This window comes from Planococcus citri, chromosome 4 (genome assembly GCF_950023065.1).
Source record: "Planococcus citri chromosome 4, ihPlaCitr1.1, whole genome shotgun sequence".
Lineage (NCBI taxonomy): Eukaryota > Metazoa > Arthropoda > Insecta > Hemiptera > Pseudococcidae > Planococcus > Planococcus citri.
In genome coordinates this window covers 21324009-21339685 of record NC_088680.1, presented here as the reverse complement: position 1 = coordinate 21339685, position 15677 = coordinate 21324009, and the positions used below count along the sequence as shown (strand labels likewise).

At 32.9% G+C, this 15677-nt stretch overlaps 1 long non-coding RNA gene across 1 annotated transcript; it reads left to right on the top strand.

Annotated features, from left to right (window-relative positions):
* The first annotated feature begins 209 nt into the window (after window positions 1–209).
* LOC135845553 (uncharacterized) lies at window positions 210–15486 on the top strand. Its single transcript, XR_010558774.1, has 2 exons — window positions 210–1199; window positions 11394–15486. It is a non-coding gene; the product is annotated as an uncharacterized LOC135845553 (long non-coding RNA).
* Window positions 15487–15677: the final 191 nt, after the last annotated feature.

Genomic DNA, 15677 nt, shown 5'->3' with positions numbered 1-15677 from the left:
TTGTTTCAACGCGAAACTCAAACTTTTTAGCCCAAAAAATTCAAAAATCCTTTTGTACTCCATCTCAGTCATCGCCCTCAGAAAATTATTCATCAAAAGTTCGAACATGAAAAGCTTCTGGCTTCAGGTTAAGGAGGGTGGATCAGGACACTTTTGAGAGATAAAAAGACGCATGGGCAGAGACCCATGGAGGGGGGGGGGGTATTGAAGACTTACAGAATTGGCGAAACGAACGGATCGATGGTGATGAAATATTGAAAAATATAGCAGAAAAAATTACCGTTAATTATTCAAGGTTACGAGGTAATTTTTGCCATTAACGTCGAATGGTTCCTAAAATTTTCCAACCGTTTGGTACACCTCAGCCGTTTGATAAATTAACGAAGACTTACAAATACTAAAAACCAACAATGATGGATTTTTGTTGGGATGATTCGTCTCTCTTCATGTCGTTCGTCTAGATATAGGTACGTGCGTCGCGCAGCAGTCGTTCTTTATGGCAAGTTAGACTTGAAATTCGAGGGGGGCTCCAAACCTGTTGGTTCAAATCGGTCGCGAACGACTTGGCAGGTATACCGCGACAATACGAATACACCTAGAACTTAGAAGTGACGAAGAGAGGTGTATATTTTCTAAGGGTATGCCGGGTCTCCGCCGCTTGCCGGTATACCACCTGCCACGGTCTAACTCGACGATACTCCGACTCTCGGTTATACTATAAAGGCCTCACCTATTCCCATTTCGATTCTCTTCATGACATTATAGTTTGGCGGTGACAATTACATCAGCCGCCTTGTGCGTATACCGCGAGCGTACCTCTTCGCGTAGTACCCGGTGTTCATGACAGTTTTAATTTTCTAGCTTAACTCGATGGTGATGGTTCGGTCGTGGTCGTGGTCGTGTACCGTAACACGACCACGCTCAAATGATGTCTATTTGTAATCGTGTTCCGATGCATTGCGCAGTTTTTCCTCTTCCGTACGCCGATTTTTCACACGCGCCTAAATACAATGTCCCTGACTGCAGAGTGTGGAAATTTTCCATGATTTTGGAAACCGTTCGTTGCGTCGCGCCGTTGATCTGCGATTAACCCTTATACATACATATATGGCCAAGTTACCTACCTAGAGCCCGGATGCACGTAATTGGAGCTACAGCTGATGTCTGATGTCGTGGGTGGAAATCGATCGAATTAATGAGTAAGTGTTTTTAAAGAATTACTGAGTTGTTTATAGAATTTTTTTTGGTTCAATTTTATCATTTTTTTGGGGGGAGGGGGAGCCTTGAGCCTCGAAATTTTGGGAAAAATATGTTCATAGTGCGATCAATCGATCCTTATTAGTTTACATCATTTTTGACTGGTTAAAATTGATTTTAAAAAAATCAACGAAAATAGATTTTTATTCCTTTAGTGGTTTTTGTATGTAGAAGTACAAGAGTAATGTGCATTTTGAAAAATTCAAACGATTCGCGAAAGGTATCTCAATGTGGGAGGTAAACCTGATAATTTGGAGAACTTTCATCATGGGCAAAAAAATTTTGAAACCGGTTCAGCATCTCACAAAAAGTAAACCCCGGATAGAAATTGAAAATCACAGAAATCCTGAGTACATTTTTCATTTTACGACATTTTTAAACTTTATAATTTGGAGAACTTTCATCATGGGCCAAAAAAATTTGAAACCGGTTCAGCAGCTCACAAAAAATAAACCGAGAATAAACATTGAAAAGCACAGAAATCCTGCATTTTTCATCATGGGAAATTTTTTATCAATCTAATGAAGGAAAAGCATTCTGAATATTTTCTCATATTTTCATTTTTTTTGAATGGTCTATAATTTGTTGCAAACCACCGAACCGGTTTCAAAAATGACGTGAGGAAAATTCTAATTTGTATGTCATTTTTTGAAACACCCTATACCCACAATGCAAAAAATTTCAAGTTCACGAGAAGAGCTCGTGGTAAAAAAATCGAACACGTTGAATTCTCTTCACTATTTTTAACCGCACTCAAAAATGAAATGTGTCAACAGTCAACAAAAACCGATAAGTCAATACTTCATTTCATCAATTTTTTCTTATAGTAAAATGTATAAAATTCAAATTCTGATGTAAAATAAAAGCTAGATTAAGTGAGACTTTTCGGTACAAAAAATGAAAAGTTTCAGTTTTCTATAGAATAATGACATCTTATGATTTGATGTTCCCAGTGAAGAGGGGTAAAGAGGGCGATTTCCCTCAGTCCAGATTGTACGTATCAACAGGAGTGCAACTTTCAACATTTTTATTGAAAATTTTCAATGTTTAAAAATTTTTAAATAATGAGAAGACTTAATTTTCAAAGATTGTTCATAAATTGACGAATTACGAACTAATGGCTCACTACAACTGAGGGGTTCAATGAAAAAGGGGCCTTAGTCATTTTTTTTGTTTTTTTAATTTTTACAATTTTGAATAATTTATATTATTTATTTATTTTTTTTTTATTAATAATTTCATCATATTCAGTGATATTAAAGTGTTCTTCCATGAAAAAAAACGAATTGGAAAATATTTGCAGGTAGAAAAAAATTTCAAGTCTATTTGAACATGTAAAAATCAGTTTAAAAAATGACTAAGGCCCCTTTTCCATTCAACCCTTCCATTCAGGAATCCTTAAAGTTTATAATTCAATATTTTGTTTACGAGTAACATTTTTTAAGGGTGAGGGGGGGGGGTCACAACGACGACGTAGGTTCTTGGCTGTTTTCGGTCTTGACGGTTCTGCTGTCTATTAAAAAAAAAAAATTGTGAGCAGGTAAAATAATAATCATTCAAAGATTTCGAAATCAGCATAATTATTTTTTACATATTGATCATAGTTATTTCTGAAAATTTTTCAAACAGAACGTCGTGTTTCATTTCAACTTGAAATATAATTTTGGCAGATTTGAAGACTGAGGATCTCACACTTCCTCCTTCCCTATCTAATGTATCTCAGAGCTGAACAAAGAAATTTAGTTCAAAGGAAAAACACCAATTTTTTAATGATTTTTGAAAAAAAAAATCACGAATCGATTCGTTCAAAATTTGTAACTCCTTCAACAGAATATTTCTAAGCTCGCAAATTCAAAATTGAAAAAAATTGGTCCCATTTTCATTTTAAAATTCCACAAGTCAAAGTCTTGGAGAGAAAAAATTTGAAATTTTGATTCAAAGGTCACAAGGCATAGAGTGTGGTTTTTTTTGGGGGGGGGGGGGGTCTTATCATATCATTCATATGCCTCAAAAATATAAAAATATTCATTTTCTTCTTGAATTTTGGAATAAATCAGGATACCTACTCTTCAAGACATTTGATCAAATTCAGCATTCTCCGATGAAAATAAGATTTCTTGTTTATTTTTTCCATCATTTTGAAATGAATAAAAGTAGATATGTAGTTCGTACTACTAACGCGAGAGTTCTTTGCCATAAATCTCAATCTTTGTAATAAAAATGCACTTTTTTTTTCTAATTTTGGCTCCTAAAAAATCACACTTCAAATCAAAAATATCCCCTGGTTCGATAAAAGCTCTGAATACAGAGGTGGGTGGCTAAATTTTTTTCAGCTTTTCTAAACTTTCAGATTTTACTCGTATTTATTCGTAATGCCAAATTTTGGAAATTTTGAAATTTTAATAATGAAATAACTCGACGTTTTTTTATTCAGACAAAAAATTATGAATGACTGAAAATTGAGGAAAAAATGAATTACCAAACTAAAAACGTAGGTAGGCTATGTAAGCATTTTACTTCAATTTTTCGAATTTTATTCTCTTTTTCCCAAAACTTCAATTTCTGTTTGGGGATTTTATAATTTGTAATTTTCAATTAACGAAGACAAACGTAAAACTTCAGAAATGTTCAAAAAGGAAGATTAGCGGATCATTCTGAATCCGAGTGAGCTTGGAGGGGAGGGGAGGGGGGAAATCAAAAACTTGTAATAATAAAAATGAATAAATGGTTCGCTTAAATTTTTTCGTTAGGCTTTTTTGAAGAATTTGAATTATTTATTACATATATCTATTTTATCCATTGTAAAAAAAATTCTATAGGTAGGCTATGTAAGCATTTTACTTCAATTTTTCGAATTTTATTCTCTTTTTCCCAAAACTTCAATTTCTGTTTGGGGATTTTATAATTTGTAATTTTCAATTAACGAAGACAAACGTAAAACTTCAGAAATGTTCCAAAAGGAAGATTAGCGGATCATTCTGAATCCGAGTGAGCTTGGAGGGGAGGGGAGGGGGGGGGAATCAAAAACTTGTAATAATAAAAATGAATAAATGGTTCGCTTAAATTTTTTCGTTAGGCTTTTTTGAAGAATTTGAATTATTTATTATATCTATTTTATCCATTGTAAAAAAAAATTCTACCTCTGATAACTTCTGGCTTTGATTTAGATTTTTTAAATATATACTGTCGAATTCCATATCTTATTATGAGATTCCAATTTTCTCTAATACGAGTATTTCTATCAATGGAAAACCTCGTAATATCAATTCTGAATCGATTCAGTGTTATTTTTATCAATCGATCAATGATTATATAGAGGAATTCATCAATCCATCCATCGATACCAATTCTATGAATAGTCATTAATTTATTGTTATCAATTTTCGATTAAAAAAAAAATGTTTTATCATTTTTCATTCAACCTATACGATTCCATCATTAGATAATTATCTCATTGATAGAAACATCCACACGAATAATTATGTCAGTTTTCATTTTTCATCATGAGATCAAAATAATTATATAAAAATTGTCATTCTCAAAGGGCAAAAAAATTTGTTGAAAATTGTTCCCTAAAAGTATTCCAGATTGTGAAGGATGATTTTCAATACAGAAAACAACTCTGAAATAATACCCCCCCCCCCCCGCCCGCCATTTATGATATCAAATTCACTTTCAGCTGTTCTTCAACAGCATCATTTCCTCGTAATTCCACCAAAAAAAATGAACAATCTGGGAAAATCCTCAAAAATGACATTTTTGTTGAATAAAGTCAGCGAGAAAGTCAAACCAAAGCTACCTACATACATACTTTTAGCCACAGAAATACAAATCAGAATACTTGGAAAAATACACGACCTCAACTTCGCACTATCACTCATCCCGAGATCATTATTGTTTCGCACTCGTTCAATCATAAAATGACTCCCAACTCTAAAAGCACATTCCGATTTCTCCATCAAATATTTCCATACCATACATATAACTTGACCGAGATATGTAAGACTCAGTCAGCCATCACCTCATAGTCGTCCCATCTCTTCCTCATATGCAGAATCAATTAGCGAATGCCATTAAAAATTATGGGCGCGCCGTGGCTGTTGTCATGCAACCAATTAACACGAAGGCACGTTTTCATATGCAACTCGTCGTTTAATCAACGCAAAATCCCGCAATTACACAGTTTTTCCACGAACAGGGAAATTATACTTATATATTTTGCGAAGTCATACATAGAAGAATTAGTAACGATTTAAACCACACACTTCGATATGCGAATAAAAATCTAAAATTTCTCATAAATAATGCATGGTTGCCAAGTGGTGGGATCGGATTTTTTACGCAGAAAAACCATAAGAGAGTATTTTGATAAACCAGTAGCTATAATAATATACCTAAATACAAAATAAATTGAGAAAAAATTGGACGTATCAAACGAGTAATTTGATTTCGACTGTTGACGTTTCTGCGATGTTGCCAAATCTTCTGGTTAATCCTTTCATTATTATTTTTCAACAGGCTATAATCTCTTCTTATACTTTTCAATTTTTCGTGAATTGGAGAATTTTTTTGGAAGGAAATTTGACCAAATAATAAGTCATTTTTGCTGTTTTCAACATGAATGGATGAGGAACTCGATCACGTGGTTTTTAAAAAAAATTTTCACTCCTCGCACAAATTTTATAAAAAATTATTGACCCAATTTTTTCCAAATTTCGACGATTACATGGCAACCCTGCATCTAAAATACCATTAAGAAGCCACCATGACGTTGATCTGAAATTTATCAACGTTCGCTATGTAATTCACCCAAAACAGTGGATCATGAATCATGACGCAATCGTGATTCAATAATAAATCATAAGTCTCTCGCAATTTTTATCTTATCGTCCAATTTAATTATTCATAAAAGTGATATCTACGTGGTACGGTGACATAAAGATAAGACTGGTATTTGCAATTCAATGTGAAAATTTCGTCAATTTTCGCAAACATTACGATGATAAACCATATACGAAAGAAATTATGTACTTCAACTGTAAATGAAAAGGGGCTTCCGTTGGTAGATAATTTTCAAACAGGAGGTGGAACCTGGAAATGGAAAAAAAAGTTTTAAGAGGTCGAATTTTTTGCCCCAACTTTACGAGTATTTTTTTGGCTTTAGTGAACACGATAGTGAAAAAATTATTTTATCGAATGGATACACAGTTGAGATTTTATTCTATTATTCTGATGTATTCACGCGTGAACCGAACGCATTAATACTATAAAAATACCTCGAGAAATACGATTTAACGCTAAATTAATTTATTTGCGAAATACGAAACGTTATTTAATTTTTTTTTTCAATGGTAGAATTATTAATGCGTTTCTAAAATTGCGTATTATAGATGTGTTTTTCGCCAGGAGACTCTCACTTTATCTCTTTATTGTTTTTCTTTTCATGAATGATGAAATATGTTGGAAAAATATATTAATTTTTTACTATTTATTCGTGTTTTCCAATTGATTATTTCGTTTTATGATCTCGTTTGTTCATGAAATAGATATAGGTAGTTCGGTTACTCAATTCGGATAATTAATGTTTTTGAGGTTTTTTAAAATTCACTTTCTTTTTTTTCATTTTTCATCTTTATCGAATCATTCAATTAACAAAATCGAAAATATCTCGTATAAGCTTAATATTCTAATATGAATTTGTGTCAGGTGAGTAAAATGTCATTCACTTCGCCATTTCATTGTTTTTTTTTTTTTTTTTTTTGGTTGTGAAAACTTTGAACTCTTTAATTGTATTTAAAACCAACCCACAATCGTTTAAAATTAACATATTTAACAAGAAAAGTTCATTAGACCCGATAAATCCTCCGAAACGATAAGCTTTTAAAATCAAACACCAAACACCCCAGAGACCAAAGGATACGCACTCACAAATTATCCGAAACAACCACACAAATGGTCCCCCAAGAGTATTCGATGATTTCCCAACTCAAATCTCTACCCTCGTGAAACTCGCCTCGAAAAATGTACACTATATAAGGGGTGTCTGTCTATACTGTCTACGTCTACAGAAGTCTGGACAAGAGAACAGTTAAAACAATATAAATTGGGGTAAAATTCGAATAAAATATTTATAACAGTTTGGCTCATTTTAATCAAAATGACAGGATACGAAAGCATAAGATACTCGATTTGAGGAAATTTTTGCACATGTGATGCTCGTAAAAAGTCATTTCTCCAGATTATTATAATAGAATGACAACAGATTACCTAGCTTAAAAATAAAAAAAAATAAAAATATTGAATAAGTAGCTTTCTATGAAATTTGACACAGTTAATTTAAACATAAGTTACGATTCAAAAGTATAATCGTGCATTAGACGAAAATGGAAACCCTAAAAGTATACGTATTCTTGAGTGATATTCGTAAAATACTTTCTGTTTTACTGTGTCATTAATTCAGCATTTATGAGTAGGCCTGCAGTTAATATTTCATTGATTTTTGAAATGCTCGCGAACACGGTGAGGTACTTAAAGGTAAATTCTCCAAAACATGAAAAAGTACAATCACGATTTTTCAATCAAGAATCAATTTTTCAAAATTTTTCCATCTTGAATGGCAATTTTTATCAGCTTCTTTCAAAACATTCATCATTTTAGAAAATTTCAGAACTAGAACCCTTAATTCGAGATTCTTCTGTTTCAATCAGGCCAACCTCAATTTTTTCGGATTCTCGAAAAGAACATTGAAATATTAAGTATGCATTAAAAATTCATAATTGACGGGTAATAAGGTGAAGACGAAGAGGGTGAAGATAAAAGCATTTTTTTGTTTTCATTTTCGACGAATCTCTCAAGACAATTTGTGGGTGAAGGAAGAAGGGTCGGAAATGAGAAATCCAGAATATTTTCACCCAAAAACTGTGGATGAAATTCATGATTGAAGGGTAAGAGTGTGAGTTGGGTGAAAATAAAAAACTAGGTGGTGTCGTTATTTTTTTTCATTGTCAATTTTCTTTCCAAAAAATTATTTACACAATAGGAAGGGAGAGGGGAGTATGTGTGCCAGAAATCCTAAACATCTTAACTTCAAAATCAAAATCATGAATTTTTCAAATAAATTGACTGAAAAAATATTCTTTTTATAAAAAAAAATCACATAAATCGTACAAGAAATTAGATGACATTGCCTTCCTCTTTTACTCGCCCTCATTTCTCACTTCCAAAAATTACAAATTTCCAAGAATCGCGATAAGAATAAATTCAAACGAAAAAATTCTAAACCAATTAAAAATGAGATCAATGATTAGCAAATCAAGATGATTAGATTTTTTGTAAATTATCAACATTTTTCATTTTTATAATAAATGCTTTAATTTTACAAAATTTTGAGGAACAAAAAAAGTCAAAAATACGTTTTTTCTCCAAATTTAATTCTAAATGAGATTTTTTGAACCCCATGGCTTCAAATTATTCTCAAAAAAATTGAAACTAGGTTTTTGAAAGAGGCAAGCAGAGTCGTCGAAAGCTAAAGTAAGTCCAGAGCCAATAATTTCCCTCTCTCCCTTCTAAGAATGAATCAGTTTCTGTGGAAAATTATTGAATTTTATCCATTGTTTATTTAGAAAAAATCACTCGACTGAAATTATATTTGATGATTTGTCAATAATTCAACATCTGTATGATTGATAAAATAAAATAGATAAAATTCACCATTCATTTCAGGCCTTCTATTTTTTGGGCCGTCCAGAAAACCCCATCCCAAGGCAAATAGCCCCATTTTGTCCTCCTTTCCACAGCCTTGAGAACAAGTCAGTGGACAAATAAATGATCAAGTGGAGTTATTTTCTCGATTTTTGAAGAAATACTAAAAATTCAAAAAATTACTAATGCATGGGAAGTTTTCAAAATTTGAGATGGGGGGGGGGGGAGTTTTTCGAATGTACTTTAACCCCCTGCAGTAATATTTCAAAGTTCCAAGCTATTTTGGAACCTCCAACCAGATTATTCCTTCACTGTAATTTTTCGAATTTTTATGCAAATGTATAGAAATCAATTTTGACTGATAATTACCACATTTGGTCAGTGTTTGATTTGAAAAATCTGGCTTTTGTAGAAATTTCAACAGCCTCTCTGGTGGATACAGTAGATGAAAAAATAAAAACTAGTACGAATTTAGGAATATAAACTTGGTCACTGAGATCAGTTAGAGACAGCTCAAAATATCCTTTTGGCTGAAATTTCCGGAATACCACATTTTTTAGATTGATCAACATCAAATTTTCAATCATTCTGAAGAGATTGAGGATCAAAAAACTAAATGGAGAATGAAAATATCTTACAGCAGGCTTCAGAGTGGTTTGAAAGGTCAAATATCACAGCAGGAAATTGGAATTAGTCGTAAAGTATTTTTTGCATCAATTCCAGCAGAACAGTTATTTTAGAACCATCAAATTTCAGATATTTTTTTTTTTAGAAATCAGTAAATCACCTCGGACGGTCGAAAATTGGTTTCGAGAGTCACATAATTTTCTTTTAAATCTACGTTTTCTACATTTTAAAGCCAGAAAATTCAAAACATTCCCTTGAGAGCACTCAGTACCCATTCAAACTCCTCTCGAAAGTGTATTACCCCCCCCCCCGTCATTTTTTCAAAAAAGTTTCTCATCGGTGTTTTGGCATGATTTAAAAATAAACCCCAATCTTTCTGCAGAAAAAAAAATGAGATAACACGTAATGCTCACAAGTTACAAATCTTAAAAATTTCGCATTTTTAAAAATTTCGCATTTTTAAAAATTTCATTTAAATGATACATCTCAAAACGAGCAAACAAATTAGTCAGATTTCCTTCCAGCATGACTCAGATCGAAATCAACGAAGTCTGCATCCTCATATGTTAATCTTGGTTATCAGTATCTAATTTTACTCTTATTCTTTCATCGCAAAATTATCATAATTAAACATCTACTAATGGCATACCAAGTTCTGTTCGATAAGGAATCTTCAAATTATCTACATACCATATGATTTGGGAAAAATTAACGCAAAATCAGTCTAATTAAAATGGAAAGGCGATAAAGGGGAGAAAGCACCGCTCGAGTATACCCCTACATATATGTACCTACATATAACAGTTATTCCTGCAATCCTTTGATATCTGACGAGAGATTGAGTATCGTTAATAACAAATACTTGTACAGATGTACCTAAGTACCTAATTCGTGCACTCGAAATAATTTTGTATTTTTTTTCTTTTTGCTATTTATTTCTTATCGAATACGTATTACCCATGATACTCGTATGAGTCACCTTGAGGTATAGGTTAGGTACAGGTACCTCTCTATACTTCATCATTCCATTCAATACACATCAAACTAAGCACAATATTGTAACCATCGATTCAAATGCATAAAAAAATTCTACTTGAAAAAATTCCCCATAGACTAACAAGCGTTACTGACAAAACAGTAGGTATACAGGTAGAGGTACCTCTACAATATTTAACTGAACCGGAACTAAAATATAGAACATCAAAGCAGTGAACTTTAAAAAACACACAGGATCATTATATGACTGACGAAGTTAGCACACGTCCGTCGTTGGCGTCACAGACCGAATTTTCACCAATTTACATACACGTGCTAGTGTTACCTGTACCTACAACAGGTTTTCACAATTGGTCTTAACAACAAAGCTCTCAGATGGGGAACACTTTTCACTACATGGGTGAAGGTATAGGTTTTAGGTACCATACCATACCATAGGCATATACCTTTGCCATCCCATTAATTACCGAGTTAATACGTTCATTACGATGTATGTATTGCGTTTATTCGCCAAACCCATTAAAAATAGTTACAAGAGTAAATAAACCATCTACACCATATAGCAGCTCAGCGTTGTACGAGTATTATGAGTCGAGTTCACTTCATATTATACGTACTCTATACATTATACACGAATGTAATTTATATCGCGTTTCGTTATACCTAAATATGGCGGATTAAATGAACTGATAAACGTTTAAACGTTTAGTAATTATTAACGAGCGTATTTCGATAAACGTCGAACTCGAGCAGCGAAAACCGAACACACACACTGCGAGCTATTTCCTTATCTGCCTGTTTCTCTGTTTCAGGTGCCAGTGCCCCAAAACCTGGACGAAGCTGAACGTTTCAAGTTGCTTATGCAAATTTATCCTGTCGTATATAATGGTCGTTCGCGGTTGGTAACCTTTTGCTGTGCGTTTCGACTGATGCAGTTCGAGTTCGATATGGGGGCGATTTTGCCTTGTGCTCGGATATACCTATTATGGCGGATGTGACAGCAGCGACGAACCAGCTCAAAATTCAGCGTGGACGAATTTTAATTAGTGGTTTTGGTCGTTACACTGTAGAATAAATAATAAGAAGTACGTAGACTTGAAATATGTAACTTCGGTGATGGATTCCGGACTTCAGATGATTTTTTTGGTTGCTGAAACAGGGTGTGTTATTTATTCTATTTTGAATTATTTTACCAGCACAAGGTGAGTAACCTGATAGTGAGTATTTTGTGAGTTTTAAAGATGGACACTGAAATGACTCTAAATACTTGGACACATCTTCAAAAAATTGAAGCATATTGTTTCAGGCGATCAAAATTAAGAAAAGGAAAACTTGACGAAAGAGATGTGAGTCGATAAACTCCCAAAATAATTTTATTGAGAAGAAATCATCGAGAAAATTTTCGAAAAAAGAAAACCCCAACAAAGACAAATTTTTCCTCAAAACAATAAAACTTTATGATTTTGGATCTGAGACAAGAAAAATCATCAGTTTGCCAAAAAAAATATCAATTCAAACTGAATAATTCGAGGTGAATAACACATTCCGATAACTTCCTCGATGTTTCAATAGACATTTTACTGATCAAATTACAGATCAAAAGAATCTTTTTTATATGCAAACCTCAAAAAATCCAATACTCCAAGTATGTAAAACTGTAATCAAATTTTTCTCGATAAATGATACGAAATTCATTCTAATCATTTCCTTGATATTTTTTAACAAAATTCTTGAAATTAATTCTCTCCCTATCCCTTCTTCTAGCAACATTATAATTAGACTCTCAGGCTGACCAAATGTTTCAGAAATGCCTTTAAAATGAATATTTTTACTCATGAGAATCACTAGTAGCGATTTTTCATTCCAAAAAGTTTAGATGATTTTTTTCTCCAAAAATTACTTCTTTTTTAAAGCAATACTATACTTATTCCATGTAGTAGAGCTCCCTCGTTGTGCTTCGAACCCAAAAATACTCCATCCTGAAATTATTCCCAGATTCACAAACTAATCCTCCTCCCTCCCAAATGTCTAGATCATTTTGAGCAAAATGTGTTGACATTTTTTGGTGTCAAAAACATCAGTTGGTTCGACTTTTTTCCTCTCATTCACTTCCTCTTGGAATGGACATCCTTATCTCCTCTAAATTCCTCATCCAGGATGCTTAAAATAAAATTACAATAACAAAAATGTGACTTTCCAGATACTTTCGAAAAATGAGGGAGGGATGAAAATTTTTTTTGATAATTTTCATGGGTATAAGAACATCTACTCTGAGGACACCACAATAAAACAATATTATGCATCTCACGAGTAAAATTGTTGCCTCATTTTTCACGCTTTTTTTTCAACCTCCGAATAGAAAATCAACATTGTTGATACTTTCTGATTGCAAACAAAAAACATCGAGCCACCTGAAGGATTCGTATTTTAAAAATCCTGTTTTCTGAAATTCTAAATGATTGAAATTTTTTGAGAATTTTAAAGGTCAAGAACCTCATTTGGATAATGCAAAGTTTCAAGCTCTTAAATTATTATTTTTTTTTACAACAATCTTTCGATGTTATTTTTGCTTTTCGCAATTGTTCGTTACTTCTCACTTTCAACTCCCCTTCCCCTCCCTCTCGTAACAATAAAAACGGAATATCATGGTTATACATTCGAATTCTCGAAACGTTTAAAATGAATTTTCATCCCTAAATTAAAAACTGGAGTAAATGCATCAATTTCTTTAAATTTTTTCGGAAAAATGGGAAGAGAAAGACATCAATTTTGGTTCGTTACTAATTCTAAAAGAAGTTGAAAGAACAGAATTGCAACATTTTTTCAACAAATATTTTCCTATTGAAAAAGTTTGGATTTTTTTAGCTCTAAAATTTGTATGGAAACCTCTTTCATCTACCTCGATACTCACACTCTAAAATTACTCCACTCCTTATGTGTACAATAATTAACCAATTTTGCTCATTTCTTTTCTAGCAGAGCACAAGGAGGACCCATGGGGGTGCTTCCATTGGACGATCATTATTTCGAAAAATTTCTAATTTAGTCATATTGTATTTTGAATTAGAAATTTATAACCACGTTCAGAGGCTGAATATTTGCCATAAGTTGAGAAAATAGTATTTTTTTTAGAGCCCAACATTTTTCAAAAAAATTCTCCAAATTCAATTTCAACTCAGAGAATCTTTCAGGCCACATTTCGACTGCTAACGCATTTTGAGGACCACTTTTGATAAAAGAGAAAAAATGTGATGGTATTTTTTGGAGCCTACATTTGTCAAAATTGAGTAAAATCTCGAAATTTTTGATTGAACAGATACAAATCAAGGAATCTTCTTTCTAGAGCTATTTCTGAACCATCGCAACACGTTTTAAAAGCCATTTTAGAGATGGCAGAGAAAAAGTAAAATTTTAATTTCAAATTTTTTCAAAAAAAAAAAATGTCCTAAAATTTCAAAATACGCGACAATTGGACCGCTACAACACTAGAAACTTTCCACTATAAGGTCATATTTTGGCTATCATTGTTTTTTGAAAACTACTCTCGGAAAGAGTGAAAAAAGTGTATTTTTCGGCAGGTTACACTGTTTTTTGAAAATTTTCCAACACTCAAAAAATGATATTTTTCCGACTTACGCCATAACTGGGTCTTCAAACAACATTACCATTTAAATGTGATTATGAATAGGTAAGGTTTTCCACGATAAAAATTGTCCATTTGATTTTTTCATCACTTCATACGATTTCTGAGCAATTTTGGGTAATTCAGAACTCCTTAAAACCCTCAATTTTGCGTTCTGGCAGCTCAATAATATAAAATACGATAGGTACGTCGAGGTGTCTAATAAACAGGACAGTATTAAGTTAATACAAAATCCAGAACTTTGGATAAAACTTTTTCTCAGATATTTCGATTTTTCGAAGAAGGGAGGAGAAAAGAACCAAAATTTATCCAAGTCCACATTTCTTTTAAATCTATTTTTTTCAAATTTTTTCTCTCAACCCCAGAAAAAATAAAAATGAATAATTTAAAAATTCTGAAAAGAAGACGTTAAATAGAAATATGTAATATCAAATCCGCCTTCCCCCTCCCCCTCTAAAAAAAACTTTAAAAAACGAACCTTGAACCTCGAATTTCCTAATTTGCTTTGAACCAGATGATCACACCGCAACAATCCCAAATTTCAACTAATTCCATTTCCATTCACAGCAGACAATCCCCAATTAGCCACAGGTATATTTCATGATCAGCTTTGGAATATTTTAAAACCCGAGAATAAATTTCCAAAACGAATTCCTCGTCGTCGTATTCTGCGACTCACACGCGCATACGTTCGTTGAAAATATGTTCGTCCAATAGACCAATACCCGAATACGAGTAGGTATACTTTCCTCTATATTGTACTCGTATCTGCGTTTCCATATAGCATTCGTGTACGGTGCAGTGCAGAGAACAGAACACAGTATAGCACAGCACAGCACATTCGACGAATAATGTCAACGCGTCTCTCTAATTACATTCTTTTGTTTATAGCACACAGCAACCTGCAGTCGTTCAACGAAACAATACAGCTGTTCAAATTCAAAACGAGTATGGTGCTATGAAGAGAGCTATCCGTCGACAGTATAACTGATCATTACACTGTCATGGAGTTGCTCTCTTTACAGATCAGCTCATTATCAACGTAGAATCGATTACTCATCTTCCATAGAATAGAATAATATGTACTATAATGGAGCGCCTGCGTTATTTTTAATTATTACGAAATCTTTGTATAATAATAATTCTGTATATGTACATTATAAATTATAACGTGTATGATCTATTTAGAGGTTAACAAGTGTTAAGATGTAAACTATATAACCGATGATGAGTAGAATTTTTAAATAAAGTGTGGAACGAGAGAGGCTTATTTCAAAAGATCTGTGCTTAAAATAAAATTAAGAAAGGGGTCGATTCAAATCAAATAGGCCAACAAATGCCTGGCTGTAGATCGACTTTGAAAAAAAAATTAGTAGGCAAGATTATCTTTATTCGTATTACTGAATTTGAGGGGGAGGGGGTCGTCGACCTTCGTTCAATTTTTGGCCAATTT